At 40.6% G+C, this 15640-nt stretch overlaps 1 long non-coding RNA gene across 1 annotated transcript in view; it reads right to left on the bottom strand.

The window, feature by feature from the left end:
* Window positions 370-15640, bottom strand: part of LOC102176740 — a 49425-nt gene continuing 34154 nt past the window's right edge. Inside the window, exons 6-7 of the long non-coding RNA XR_001296618.2 lie at window positions 10640-10762; window positions 370-1963 (exon numbers count right to left, since the gene is read on the bottom strand). This is a non-coding gene — a long non-coding RNA (uncharacterized LOC102176740). The remainder of the gene's footprint in view (window positions 1964-10639; window positions 10763-15640) is intronic.

The raw sequence follows: 15640 nt of genomic DNA, 5'->3' as shown, positions 1-15640 counted from the left end.
TCAGATTTCATTAATTTTCCCATTATGCTATTTTTGTTCTAGAATCCAATACAATTTAAATACTTTTTAGTTTTGAAAGATTCATATTATTCAAAATTTGTGTAAACTGATAACATTTTAAAATCACACCTTCAAATTTATGAAATTAAAATTGGCACGCTGTTTATGCAAAGGTTTTCCATAGTGTTTAATACAAGGATGGCTGAAGAATTAACCTACCGCAGTGGCCTAAGCCAGTGTTGTTCAAATTGGAATGAGGAGTGGAATGGACAGAGTGTATTTTGTACTGGGTTTGAATAAAATCACTAATAAGAAATCCAGGGGAAATATTAGAATATAGTGAGATATATTAAAAAAACTAATAAGCCAAAATTGAAAATGATCATGTTTTAAGAAACTTGCAGAAAATTGCCATAGGCATCATTTTTTCGTACAAATAGTTTAAGCTTTTTACTGCGAAGAGCATACAAGCAAACTAGGTAGCCACATACATTGCAAAATACTGTCCATTTGTTTTTACTATACACAAAATTGTTAACGAACTATATTGTTTTTGTTTACTTGCTAAGTCATGTCTGATTCGTTTGTGATCCCATAGGCTACATCCTGCCAGGCTCCTCTGCCTTGGAATTTCCCAGGCAACAATACTATAGTGGGTTGCCATTTCCTTCTCCAGGGGATATTCCTGACCCAGGTATCAAACCTCTGTCTTCCACACTGCAGGCAGATAATTTACCATTGAGCCACCTGAGAAGCCCTATTAAAATATAAAGAGCCCTTACAAATCAAGGGAAAAACGGACAGAGAGCACAGACAATTTACAGCCAATAAGCATCTGAAAAACTGTTCAAGTTCATTTTCAAAGAATACAAGCTAAACTGCAAAGTACATTTTTTAACTTATCAACCTGGTGACGATAATGCAAAGTGCAGGCTAATGTGCAAAGGACAATGTACGCTTGTACATTGCTAGTGAAAATGAAAGTTGCTTAGACATGTCTGACTCTGTGAGACCCCACAGACTATACAGTCCATGGAATTCTCCAGGCCAAAATACTGGAGTGAGTAGCCTTTCCCTTCTCCAGGGCATCTTCCCAACCCAGGGACCGATCCCAGGTCTCCCGCATTGCAGATGGATTCTTTACCAGCTGAGCCACATTGCTAATATAGGAGTAAAATGTGAAAATTATTTTACAATGGCTTGGCAATACATGTTTCCAATTACCTATTGCTGACTAATTAAAATAGTCCAAAATGTAGTGGCTTAAATCTACAACAATGTATTATGTCTCACATTTCTGTGAGTTGGCTGTGTGGTCTTTCATGTCATGAAATGTTGGCTGAGGCCACGCATGCAGCTGCACTCAGCTGGGAGCCCAGCCAGGGATGGATCGCCTAAGGCTTTGTTTCTTTTCCATATGGCCTTTCTCTCCATTTGGCCTCTCATCATTCAAGAGCCTAGCCCAAGGATCCTTCATGTCAACTGGATTCCAAGAAAGCAAATATGGAAGCTGACAGATCTCTTAAGGAGTAAGTCTGGAAGCGATGGTATGCTGGAGCCCATTGATCATATATGCTATCTCTTTCCAACCACATGCTCTGTGATACCACATTGGTAGCTTGAAATCAGCCATGCTGGCAGCACTTACACCACGTGCTCAGTTATTTAGTCATGTCCAACTCTTTGCAACCCTTTGGACCATAGCCCACCAGGCTCCATTGTCCACAGGATTTTTCAGGCAGGCACACCGGAGTGTGTTGCCATTTCCTCTACAGGGGATCTTCCTGTCCTACGGATCAAACCTACATCTCCCGTGTCTTCTGCATTTCAGGTGGATTCTTAGAAATTGGCAAATGCTCTAAATCAGGACTTTTAATTATTTTTCAAAAAGCTGAAAGTCACACAGCTTCACATCCATCACATTCTGTTTCTTCAAGCAAGTCACAAATCCAGCCGAGAGTTCCTGTGGGAGAAGAAACAAATTTTACCTCTTGATCTGAGGAATGACAAAGAATTTGTGACCATATTTAATCCAACAGAGTCTTCTCTCTGGCCACAAATTATTTATATTCTTTCTCATGCAAAACAAAACAAAACAGACCACCTCCCAAGACACCTCAAAGTCTCATTCCAAGAAAGCATCAGCCTCAAAGTTCAATATTTCTAACTAACGAAAACCTACTATATAGCCCAGGGAATTCTGCTCAATATTCTGTAACAACCTAAATGGGAAAAAAGAATTTGAAAAAGAATAGATAGGTGTATATGTATATCTGAATCATTTTGCTGTACATCTAAAGTTAACACAACATTATTAATCAACTATTGTTGTTGTTTAGTCCCTAAGTTGTATCTGACTTTGTGACCCCATGGACTGTAGACTGCCAGGCCCCTCTGCCCATGGGACTTCTCAGGCAAGAATACTGGAGTGGGTTTCTGTTTCCTTCTCCAGGGGATCTTCCCTACCCAAGGATCAAACCTGGTTCTTTACCACTGAATCACCTGCGAAGCCCCATAATCAACTATACCCTGGTATAAAATTAAAAAATTTAAAAAATGTTTTAAATAATAAAATAAATACCCACTTTGGAATTAAATTTGCAAAAATCTCAATATTTCATGACCTGAATCATGCTAAGATGTGACTACAGCTCCTCTGGGTCTAGAAGGCTGTGAACTGTGAACTTTCCCAACTTGCCTCCACTCTTCCACCCCTACCAGGCATTCAATGGTGAGAACTGGACAGGAAAGTCACCATGGATGCTCCTATTCAACAACACTGAGAACAGGTTTATAGCAATTCTGAAATTTACCTGGATATTAGATGAGAAATCCTCTATATCCCACCCCCCAGCTCTGGTCCTGGGAGCTCTGCTAGGGCTGAAATATGTCAAGTGACTTCTCATCCCCCTGGCTTCTCTAGCTGACCTCTATTCACTCAGGAGTCTACGGCAAAGTTCTTTACAGAATGCTAGCTGGTTTCTAGAGAGCAACAGGAGAAACTGCTATGTCTCTCAAAGGCTAGGTCTGCTGATTCGCATTGTTGTATAGCAAAAACCAACACAACACTGTAAGGCAATTTTCTTCCAATTAAAAAATAATTAAAAAAAAAAAAAGGCTAGGCCTGGAATAGCAATAGTGTCTTCATACTAGTGTTTCTATATTTAGCAAATAAAAATACCAAATGCCTCATGAAAAGATGCTCAACATCACTGATTCTTAAAAGCAAATCACAATGGGATATAACTTTACACCTGTCAGAATGGCTATCATCAAAAAGTCTACAAATGACATATTAGTAAGGAAATGGGAAAATGGGAACCTTTGTAAACTATTGGTGGGAAAGTAAATTGGTGCAGCTACTGTGGAAAACAGTATGGAGCATCCTCAAAAACCCAAAAATAGGACTACCATATGATCCAGCAATTCTACTCTTGAGTATATATCTCTAAAAAATGAAAATACTAATTCAAAATATACAGGCACCCCAATGTTCATTGAACACTATTTATAGCAGCCAGGACATGGATGCAACCCAGGTGTCCATCAACAGACAAATGGATTAAGAAGATTGACTCAGTCATAAGAAGAATGAAATTCTGCCATTTGTAGCAATGTGGATAGACCTAGAGAATATATTATGTTAGTGACATAAATCAGACAGGAAAAGATAAATACTATAGGATATCATTTACATGTGGAATCTAAAAAATAATACAAATTAATGTATGTGCAAAACAGAAACACAAACAGATACAAACTTGTGGTTACCAAAGCGGGGAGGTAGAGGGGGAGAGACAAATTAGGAATATGGGATTAACATATACAAACTACTGTGTATAAAATAGATAAGCAACAAGAATATATTGTATAGCACAGGGAATTATAGCCATTATCTTATAATAACTTACAATTGAGCATAATATGCAAAAATAGTCATTATGCTGTACACATGAAGATCATATCTTATAAATCAGCTATACATCAATAAAATGGTACAGAATATCCAGTTAAATCTGAATGTCAGATAAGTCACAAATAATATTTTAGTATAAGTATGTCCCATTTTTCTGTTTGTTTGATATTCTAATTTTACTGAGCATTTTGTATTTTACCTGGCAATTCTATTTTCACCACATTCAGAAGGTCAAAGTAAGTCACTCAAGGATAAGGAAAGGAGACATCACTTTTTTTTGTTGTGTCATGTCTTAGTTGCATCATGTGGGATCTTTCGTTGCAGCGTGGGCTCTCTTGTTGTGGCACATGGGCTCCAGAGCAAGCACGCTTCAGTAGTTGCAGCACATGAGTTTGACTGCTTTGAGGCTTATGGGATCTTAGTTCCCTGACCAGGGATTGAACCCACATCCCCTGCATTGAAAGGCGGTTTCTTAACCACTGGATGATGAGGGAAGTCCTGAGACATCACTTTTAAAATTTTTAATTTATTTATTATTGAACTATAGTTTATGTACAATGTTGTATTAATTTCTGCTGTACAGCAAAGTGATTCAGTTACACACATACATACAGTCTTTTTTATGTTCTTTTCCATAATGGCTTATTACATGGCATTGAATACAGATCCTCATGCTATCCTGTAGGACCTTGTTGATTATCCATTCTGTATACAACAGCTTGCATCTGCTAACCCCAGCCTCCCACTCCATTCCCCCCTCATCCTTTCTCCTCCTTGGCAACCATAAGTCTGTCCTCTAGAGACACCACTTATTGACGGATGAGTGGCATTGCTTGTACAAGGAGAGAAGAAGTTAATGATGGCTATTTTTCAGACTATCACCCTTAGCCAAAAACCTTGAAAATGTGCATCTCATTATAAAACCAATTATTCTATTTCTAGGGATTTTTAAAAACACATGATTAAAGATGTGTCAAAGATTTAGCTACATGAAAGTTCATTGTAGAACTGTTTGTAGTGGTGAAAAATAGGAACAACCTAGATGTACAAAGATAAGAAATAAGTATATTTATAGTGGCCCTAATATGCTCAAGCACTGAGTTGAGCCCTGAAGAGATAGTGGACAACATGGAAAACCTGTGGTCTCAGAAATTTTAAAGGCTAAAGGCACAAGGTTGACATTAAACAGATAATCATATATTTGACTAATTGACTGTAAGTGTGCTAATTACCACAAAGGAAAACTACTGGGTGCTATGGAATCACCACGGGATCTAAACTATTGGGGACTGATTTAGGAGAAGGAGAAGGAAATAAAGAGAAAAGATGAGGGAAGAGAGCACTAAGCAGAGTGAAGAGCAAAAGGATTCTAAATATATACTTATTTACATGTAAAGATGATCATAATAAATGGATATGAGATGATCATGAGACATCTAAGTGGAGATGCCGAATTGCATTTAGATATACAAGTTGGGATCCTGGGGAAGGTTAGATCTGGATATATATACTTTGAAGTTACCAGTCTATAATAGTCACTAGGCAGTGATATAGGAAAATCATGGGAGTAGGGTATCACAAAGTGGCTTCCCACATGGTGCTAGTGGTAGAGAACCTGCCTGCCAATGCAGGAGTCATAAGAGACATGGGTTTGATCCCTAGGTGGGGAAGATCCCCTGGAGGAGGCCATGGAAACTCATTTCAGTATTCTTGCTTAGAGAAACCCATGGACAGAGGAGCCTGGAGGGCTACCGTCCATAGAATGGCAAAGAGTTGAACATGACTGAAGAAACATACCATGGCTTAGGACGTACACATGCATGCAGGGTATCACAGAAGCCAAGAAAAGTTTCGAAGAGATCATGGTCACTTGGGAGAAAAGCCACTGAGCTGTTACATAGATGAAGGCAAAATGTGACCACTGAGTGGTAACATGGAGGTCACTGATGAATCTTTTAGAAGGTTCAGATGTACTGGGGAGGACAAAGGCCTATATGAAATGGACTGAAAATAGGCGATGCAGTGGGGAAAGGCATTCATTTGAGAAGTTTTTCTGTGAGAGAGCAGGAAAATGGGGTAGCAACTTGACAGGAATGGGAGGTCAAGAGCAGGTTTGTTGGCTGAAGGACACAACCCCCTAGAAAGAGGGAAACTGATAATTCAGGAGAGAGACGTCTATTTGTGGGAGTAAAGTCTTTGAGAAAGTGAAAGGGGATGATGTACAGAGCACAAGGGAAGGGTTGGCTTTATCTAGGAACAGGTATGTTTCCTCCTATGATAGCGGATGAAAGACACTGGGTGCTGATTCAAGAGGCTGCAGAGACACGGTGAAAGGAAAATGAGAAAGTGTCCATTTACTTCTATTTCTCATGAAGCATGAATCAAATCCACCAGTAAGAAGGGAAAGAAGGGAGGGGGAAATTAGAACAGGTTCTCTGAGTATACTATACATCTCATGTTGATCCTGCTAATTTGAAAATTAATGCACATATAGACTCTCACTTACCCAATAAACTTTGAAGTTTCTCAAGATCTCAAACAAGAAAAAAGTGAATAGGCTCAGTCCCAAGAACAACAGTGTAAAAATCAAGATGGATTTATTGAGGAATTTTATTTAAAAACCTTAAAGGAGTTTTACAATCATATATTAAAATTCACCAGTGTCAATTCAGCAACAGGAAAATTCTGAAGTCATAGAAGGAAGTACACATGAAAGTATTGTTCAGTTCTGCATCTTAGCCAGAATTAACGGAGATCCAGTGATGGGCTTCCCAGGTGGTGCTAATGGTAAAGAACCTCCCTGCCAATGCAGGAGATGTAAGAAATGTGGGTTTGATCCCTGGGTCCCTGGAAGGAGAGCATGGCAACCCACTCCAGCATTCTTGCTGAAGAATCCCATGGACAGAGGAGCCTGGCAAGATACAGTCCATGGGGTCACACAGAGTTGGACATGACTAAAGCGATACATGCGCACACAATGATGTCTGTTTTAGTGACTTAGCCAATGAAGTAAATTGCTTATTTCCATATTAGCAAAGAGACTGAATAAGTAATTGGATAACACATTTCTTATGACCAAGGCAGACTGGACATGAATAAACTCGTGAGATAAAGTCAAAGTGATAAAATGCAATACACTACTGTAAATGAAAAATTAGCTAATTTGACACTAAGAGTTGACACTCCTGGGAGTATTTTTTCAGTAGCTATTAGAAAAAATGAAATCTGAGAAGAACTTTTGGGTCATCGATGCCCTATATTTAAAATCTTCAAATAATCATAGATCTCAGCACTTTGTCAACAAGGGAGACATAGAATGGGGTTACATCACCTTTTCATTGGTTTTCTTTCTTGTTGAACACACTGAAGAATTTGTGATGGGACAGATCCCACTCTAAATCTTAAAAACAGATGTTATAATTTTCACATGAAATTAAAAATACATTATGACAATTTAACATGTAATAGTAACATTACATTGCAATACAAATTTTTAAAGAGCAACCATTCATTGAGGACTTAGGTACCAAGCACTGTTCTTTGTACCTGGTATATGTATTATCTTACATAAACTTCAAAACTTCTAAAACACCTTTATGAGGTAGCTTCTATTACTACCTACATTTTGCAAAAGACAGAAACTTGGTTCATCTAATCCAGTGTACTAAGATACACTGTTACAAATATTGTATACCTCTTCCATGTCAAGTATATTACTGCATTCAGGGGATTTTGTACAGTAAAAAAAGAAGGCCCAGTGCCGAAGAATTGATTCTTTCAAACTGTGGTGCTGGAGAAAACTCTTGAGAGTCCTTTGAACTGCAAGGAGATCAAACAAGTCAATCGTAAAGGAAATTAGGAGGAGGAGGTTACCATTAACCCCAACATAGAGCTGCCAGAACTTACACAGAACTGGGAAATAAACTCTTGGAGGACACAAACAGAACCTTGTGCACCAGGACCCAGGAGAAAGGAGCAGTAACACCAGAAGAGACTGACTCAGACTTGCCTGTAAGTGTCCAGGGAGTCTCCAGCTGAGGAGTGGGTCAGTGGTGGTCTGCTGCAGGGTTGGGGGCCCTGAGTGTAGCAGTACATGCTACACTTTTGAAGGAGGTCACCATTATCTTCATCACCTCCACCATAATTTGGTGCCACTTAAATAACAGGGAGGGAACACAGCTCCACTCATCAACAGAAAATTGGATTCAAAATTTACTGAGCATGATAGGCCCATCAGAACAAGACCCAGTTTTCCCCTCAGTCAGACTCTCCCATCAGGAAGCTTCCATAAGCGTCTTATCCTTCTCCATTACAGGGCAGACAGACTGAAAACCACAAGCACAGAAAACTAACCAATCTAATCACATGAACCACAGCCTTGTCAAACTCAATGAAATTATGATCCATGGAGTGTAAGGCCACCCAAGACAGACGGGTCATGGTGGAGAGTTCTGACAAAACGTGGTCCACTGGAGAAGGGAATGGCAAACCACTTCAGTATTCTTGCCTTGAGAACCCCATGAACAGTATGAAAAGGCAAAATGATAGGATACTGAAAGATGAACTCCCCAGGTCAGTAGGTGCCCAATATGCTACTGGAGATCAGAAGAGAAATAACTCCAGAAAGAATAAAGAAACGGAGCCAAAGCAAAAACAACACCCAGTTGTGGATGTAACTGGTGATGGAAGCAAGGTCCAATGCTGCAAAGAGCAATATTGCATAGGAATCTGGAATGTTAGGTCCACGAATCAAGGTAAATTGGAAGCGGTCAAACAGGAGATGGCCAGAGTGGACGCTGACATTTTAGGAATCAGCGAACTAAAATGGACTGGAGTGGGTGAATTTAACTCAGATGACCATTATATCTACTACTGTGGGCAAGAATCCCTTAGAGAAAATGGAATAGCCATCATAGGCAAACAAAGAGTCCAAAATGCAGTATTTGGATGCAATCTCAAAAATGACAGAATGATCTCTGTTCGTTTCCAAGACAAACCATTCAATATCACAGTAATCCAAGTCTATGCCTCGATCAGTAATGCTGAAGAAGCTGAAGTTGAATGGTTCTATGAAGACCTACAAGACCTTCTAGAACTAACACCCATAAAAGATGTCCTTTTCATTATAGAAGACTGGAATGCAAAAGTAGGAAGTCAAGAAACACCTGGAGTAACAGGCAAATTTAGCCTTGGAGTACAGAATGAAGCAGGGCAAAGGCTAACAGAGTTTTGCCAAGAGAACGCAATGGTCATAGCAAACACCCTCTTCCAACAACATACAAGAAGATTCTACACGTGGACATCACCAGATGGTCAATACTGAAATCAGATTGATTATATTCTTTGCAGCTGAAGATGAAGAAATGCTATTCTTTCAGCAAAAACAAGACCAGGAGCTGACTGTTGCTCAGATCATGAATTCCTTATTGCCAAATTAAGACTTAAATGGAAGAAAGTAGGGAAAACCACTAGACCATTCAGGTATGAACTAAATCAAATCCCTTACAATTATACACAGGAAGTGAGAAATAGATTTAAAGGACTAGGGGCAGTCCTAAGATGGCAGAGGAATAGGATGGGGAGACCACTTTCTCCCTCACAAATTCATCAAAAGAACACTTGAACGCTGAGCAAATTCCACAAAACAAATTCTGAACGCTGGCAGAGGACACCAGGCACCCAGAAAGGCAGCCCATTGTCTTCAAAAGGAGGTAGGACAAAATATAAAAGGTAAAAAGAGACACAAAAGAGTTAGGAATGGAGACCCATCCCACAAGGGAGTCGTAAAAGAGAAGTTTCCAAACACAAGGAAACCCTCTCATCAGTGGATCTGTGGGGAGTGTTGGAATCTCAGAGTGGAACCTCAGTGTTGGAACCTCAACATTACTGGGAGGATAAATAAATAAATAAATTAATAAACAAAACCCACGTGCCTAACGGCAACTCCCAGCGGAGAAGTAGCCCAGATGCTAGGTCCACCACCAGCAAGCAGGGGCTAAACAGGGAGGCACGGGCTGCATTGCTAAGTGTAAGGATGGGGCCTGAATGCCCTGAGGGCAATCTGAGGGAGCTAACGTGAGATAGCAACCCAAACTGTGGGATAACCAGAGAGAGAAAAAAAAAAGAGAGAGAGAGAGAGAACTTTCCTGTGAAAAGCCCTAACCTAAGGCAGGCAATGGCACCCCACTCCAGTATTCTTGCCTGGCAAATCCCATGGATGGAGGAGCCTGGTGGGCTGCAGTCCATGGGGTCGCTTAGTGTTGAACATGACTGAGCGACTTCACTTTGACTTTTCACTTTCCTGCATTGGAGAAGGAAATGGCAACCCACTCCAGTGTTCTTGTCTGGAGAGTCCCAGGGACGGGGGAGCCTGGCGGGCTGCCATCTATGGGGTCGCACAGAGTCGGACACGACTGAAGTGACTTAGCAGCAGCAGCAAGGCACTGCCAGGCCTGCTCATAGAACAAAGGACTGAGCAAATACCAGAGGAGAGATAGCTGGCTGTGGACTGGCCCATCCCTTGCCGGAGGCAGGGAGGCAGGGAGGCAGGTGGGCAACAGCCAGAGCCAGAAAGGAGCAATCTCGGTCTCAGAGACAGCATCCTCTACCAAATTGCGAGCAGGCTCCCAGTTGCTAACCAAGTCTTACTGGGCCCTGGACAGTTGACATCCACTAGGAGGGTCGCAGCCAGAGATCAGCTCCCCAGAGAGACACACTGCATACCTGAGATGGCGCTCCTGCTGCACACCCAGGAAATTAAGTGGCTGGGACGCTGGAGGCAATAAGGTGCACCACACCTGGGGAGTGTGTTCTTGTTAAGCACCTGGTCATGTGAGCTGCTCGGACCTAGGAAGGGCACAAAACACAGGACCCAGTGAGTCTGTGCCTTTGTGGAGTATCCAAGAACCTGAACCCCACAACCCAGGGCCTACTATAGACAGTTCCCCTGCAGAGCAACCTGGAGCTTGAGCAGTGTAGACTGGGAAAGCACACATGCCATGAGCAGGGGCAGATCCAGTGTGGCCAAGACACTGCAAGCACTCCCAACACATGCCAGTGATATTTGTTTGTGGTTTTCCTCCCTCCCCACAGCACGACTGAACAAGTGAGCCTAAATAAGTGGCCACTTTCAACACCTTGTGTCAGGGCATAAATTAGACACTGAAGAGACTTGCAAACAGAAGAAGCCAAAATAAACAGAGGGAACCGCTTTGGAAATGACAGGTGCAACAGATTAAAACCCTGTAGTTAGTACCGACTACATTAAAAGGGGCCTATAGATCTTGAAAAGTATAAGCTGGAAAAAGGAACTATCTGAAACTGAACTGAAGCCACACTGCCCACAACAGCTCCAGAGAAATTCCTAGATATATTTTCACTATTACCATTTTTTTAATTAAAAAAATTTTTTTTAATTTTAAAGTCTGCTATTACCCCTTTAATTTTCATTTTTATAACCTACTATTAACTTGCAAAAAAAAGACCCTACTTTTAAAGCAAAGTGCATATACATTTTTTATAATTTTTGTGATTTTGTTTTGTTGTTTTAATACTGTATTTTTGAGTCTCACCTCTACTCTAGATTTTTAATCTTTGCTTTTTGGTATTTGTTATCAATTTTGAACCTTGAAAAATCCAATCTTCGATACCCATTTTTATTTAGGAGTGTAGTTACTGGCTTGATTGCCATCTCCCCCTTTTGACTCTACTTTTTCTCCCGTAGGTCAACTCTATCTCCTTCCTCACCCTTATATTCTCTATACAACTCTGTGAATCTCTTTGGGTTTCTGGACTGTGGAGAACACTTAGGGAACAGATTACTGGCTAGATCTGTCTCTTTCCTTTTGACTCCCCCTCTTCTCCTCCTGGTCACTTCTATCTCCCTCCTTCCTCTTCTCTTCTCCATATAACTCTGCAAATCTTTCTGGGTGTCCCTCATTGTGGAGAATCTATTCTCTATTAACTGAGATGTTTTATCATCGGTGCTGTATGGATGGAGAAGTCTTGAGGCTACTGTAAAAATGAGACTGAAAACCAGAGGCAGGAGGCTTAAGTACAAAACTTGAGAAAACCAGAAAACTCCTGACTTCAGGGAACATTATTTGACAAGAGCTCATCCAAAAGCCTCCAGACTTACACTAAAACCAACCTGCATCCAAGAGCCAACAGACATTACAGAGCAAGCCATAGCATGCAAATTCTCCAGCAATGCAGGAACATAGCCCTGAACTTTAAAATACAGGGTGCCCAAAGTCACACCAAACCCAAAGACATCTCAAAAGTCACTACTGGACACTTCATTGCACTCCAGAGAGAAGAGATCCAGCTCCACCCACCAGAACACCAATACAAGCTTCCCTAACTAGGATACCTTGACAAGCCACTCTTCCAACCCCACCTACAAGGAGGAACCTCCACAATAAAGAGGAACCACAAACTGCCAGAATACAGAAAGGCCACCCCAAACACAGCAATCTAAACAAGATGAAAAGGCAGAAAATATTCAGCAGGTAAAGGAACATGATAAATGCCCACTAAACCAAACAAAAAAGGAGGAGATAGGGAGTCTACCTGAAAAAGAATTTACAATAATGATAGTAAAAATGATCCAAAATCTTGAAAACAAAATAGAGTTACAGATAAATAGTCTGGAGACAAGGATTGAGAAGATGCAAGAAATGTTTAACAAAGACCTAGAAGAAATAAAAAAGAGTCAATCAATAATGAATAATGCAATAAATGAGATAAAAACACTCTGGAAGGAACAAATAGTAGAATAATTGAGGCAGAAGTAGGATAAATGAGGTAGATGATAGAATGGTGGAAATAAATGAAGCAGAGAGGAAAAAAGAAAAAAGAATTAAAAGAAATGAGGAAAACCACAGAGACCTCTGGGACAATGTCACACACTCCAACATTCAAATCATAGGAGTCCTGGAAAAAGGCAAAAAGAAAGGCCATGAGAAAATACTTGAGGAGATGATAGTTGAAAACTTCCCTAAAATGGGGAAGGAAATAATCACCCAAGTCCAAGAAACCCAGAGAGTCCCAAACAGGATGAACCCAAGGCAAAACACCCCATGACATACATTAATCAAATTAACAAAGATCAAACACAAAGAACAAATATTAAAAGCAGCACAGGGAAAACAGCAACGGGATTCCCAAAAGGATAACAGCTGATCTTTCAATAGAAACTCTTCAGGCCAGAATGGAATGGCAGGACATACTTAAAGTGGTGGAGGAGAAAAACCTACAACCCAGATTACTGCACCCAGCAAGGATCTCATTCAAATATGAAGGAGAAATCAAAAGCTTTACAGACAAGCAAAAGCTGAGAGAATTCAGCACCACCAAACCAGCTCTTCAACAAATGCTAAAGGATCTTCTCTAGACAGGAAACATAGAAAAGGTGTATAAACTCGAATCCAAAACAACAAAGTAAATGGCAACAGGATCATACTTAACAATAATTACCTTAAACATAAATGGATTGAATGCCCCAACCAAAAGACAAAGACAGGCTGAATGGATACAAAAACAAGACCCCTATATATGCTGTCTACAAGAGACCCACCTCAAAACAAGGGACACATACAGACTGAAAATGAAGGGCTGGAAAAGTATATTTCATACAAATGGAGACCAAAAGAAAGCAGGAGTAGCAATACTCATATCAGATAAAATAGACTTTGAAATAAAGGCTGTGAAAAGAGAAGAAGAACAGTACGCAATGATCAAAGGATCAATCCAAGAAGAAGATATAACAATTATAAATATATAGGCACTCAACGTAGGAGCACTGCCTTACAAGGCAAATGCTAAAAAAAAGAAGATAGGTGAAAAGCAAAGGAGAAAAAGAAAGATATAAGCATCCGAATGCAGAGTTCCAAAGAAGAGCAAGAAGAGATAAGAAAGCCTTCTTCAGCAACCATTGCAAAGAAATAGAGGAAAATAACAGAATGGGGAAGACTAGAGATCTCTTCAAGAAAATTAGAGATACTAAGGGAACATTTCATGCAAAGATGGGCTTGATAAAGGACAGAAATGGTATGGACCTAACAAAAGCAGAAGATATTAAGAAGAGGTGGCAGGAATACATGGAAGAACTGTACAAAAAAGATCTTCATGACCCAGATAATCATGATGATGTGATCACTAATCTAGAGCCAGACATCTTAGAATGTGAAGTCAAGTGGGCCTTAGAAAGCATCACTATGAACAAAGCTAGTGGAGGTGATGGAATTCCAGTTGAGCTGTTTCAAATCCTGAAAGATGATGCTGTGAAAGTGCTACACTCAATATGCCAGCAAATTTGGAAAACTCAGCAGTGGCCACAGGACTGGAAAATGTCAGTTTTCATTCCAATTCCTAAGAAAGGCAATGCAAAAGAATGCTCAAACTACTGCACAATTGCACTCATCTCACATGCTAGTAAAGTAATGCTCAAAATTCTCCAAGGCAGGCTTCAGCAATACGTGAACAGTGAATTCTCTGATGTTCAAGCTGGTTTTAGAAAAGGTAGAAGAACCAGAGATCAAATTGCCAACATCCACTGGATCATGGAAAAAGCATGAGAGTTCCAGAAAAACATCTATTTCTGCTTTATTGACTATGCCAAAGCCTTTCACTGTTTGGATCACAATAAACTGTGGAAAATTCTGAAAGAGATGGGAATACCAGACCACCTGACCTGCCTCTTGAGAAATCTGTATGCAGGTCAGGAAGGAACAGTTAGAACTGGACATGAAACAACAGACTGGTTCCAAATAGGAAAAGGAGTACGTCAAGGCTGTATATTGTCACCCTGCTTATTTAACTTACATGCAGAGTACGTCATGAGAAACGCTGGACTGGAAGAAACACAAGCTGGAATCAAGATTGCCGGGAGAAGTATCAATAACCTCAGATATGCAGATGACACCATCCTTATGGCAGAAAGTGAAGAGGAGCTAAAAAGCCTCTTGATGAAAGTGAAAGAGGAGAGTGAAAAAGTTGGCTTAAAGCTCAACATTCAGAAAACGAAGATCATGGCATCCGGTCCCATCACTTCATGGGAAATAGATGGGGTAACAGTGGAAACATTGTCAGACTTTATTTTGTGGGGGCTCCAAAATCACTGCAGATGGTGATTGCAGCCATGAAATTAAAAGACGATTACTCCTTGGAAGAAAAGTTATGACCAACCTAGATAGCATATTCAAAAGTAGAGACATTACTTTGCTGACTAATGTCCGTCTAGTCAAGGCTATGGTTTTTCCTGTGGTCATGTATGGATGTGAGAGTTGGACTGTGAAGAAGGCTGAACGCCAAAGAATTGATGCTTTTGAAGTGTGGTGTTGGAGAAGACTCTTGAGAGTCCCTTGGTCTGCAAGGAGATCCAACCAGTCCATTCTGAAGGAGATCAGCCCCGGGATTTCTTTGGAAGGAATGATGCTGAAGCTGAAACTCCAGTACTTTGGCCACCTCATTCGAAGAGTTGACTCATTGGAAAAGACCCTGATGCTGGGCGGGATTGGGGGCAGGAGGAGAAGGGGACAACCGAGGATGAGATGGCTGGATGGCATCACTGACTAGATGGACGTGAGTCTGAGTGAACTCCAGGAGATGGTGATGGACAGGGAGGCCTGGCGTGCAGCGATTCATGGGGTCGCAAAGAGTCGGACATGACTGAGCAACTGAACTGAACTGAACTGATGAAAGGAGAAATTAACAATAACATAA

Source organism: Capra hircus, chromosome 2 (genome assembly GCF_001704415.2).
Source record: "Capra hircus breed San Clemente chromosome 2, ASM170441v1, whole genome shotgun sequence".
Classification (NCBI taxonomy): domain Eukaryota; kingdom Metazoa; phylum Chordata; class Mammalia; order Artiodactyla; family Bovidae; genus Capra; species Capra hircus.
This window is presented reverse-complemented; position numbering and strand designations above follow the sequence as displayed.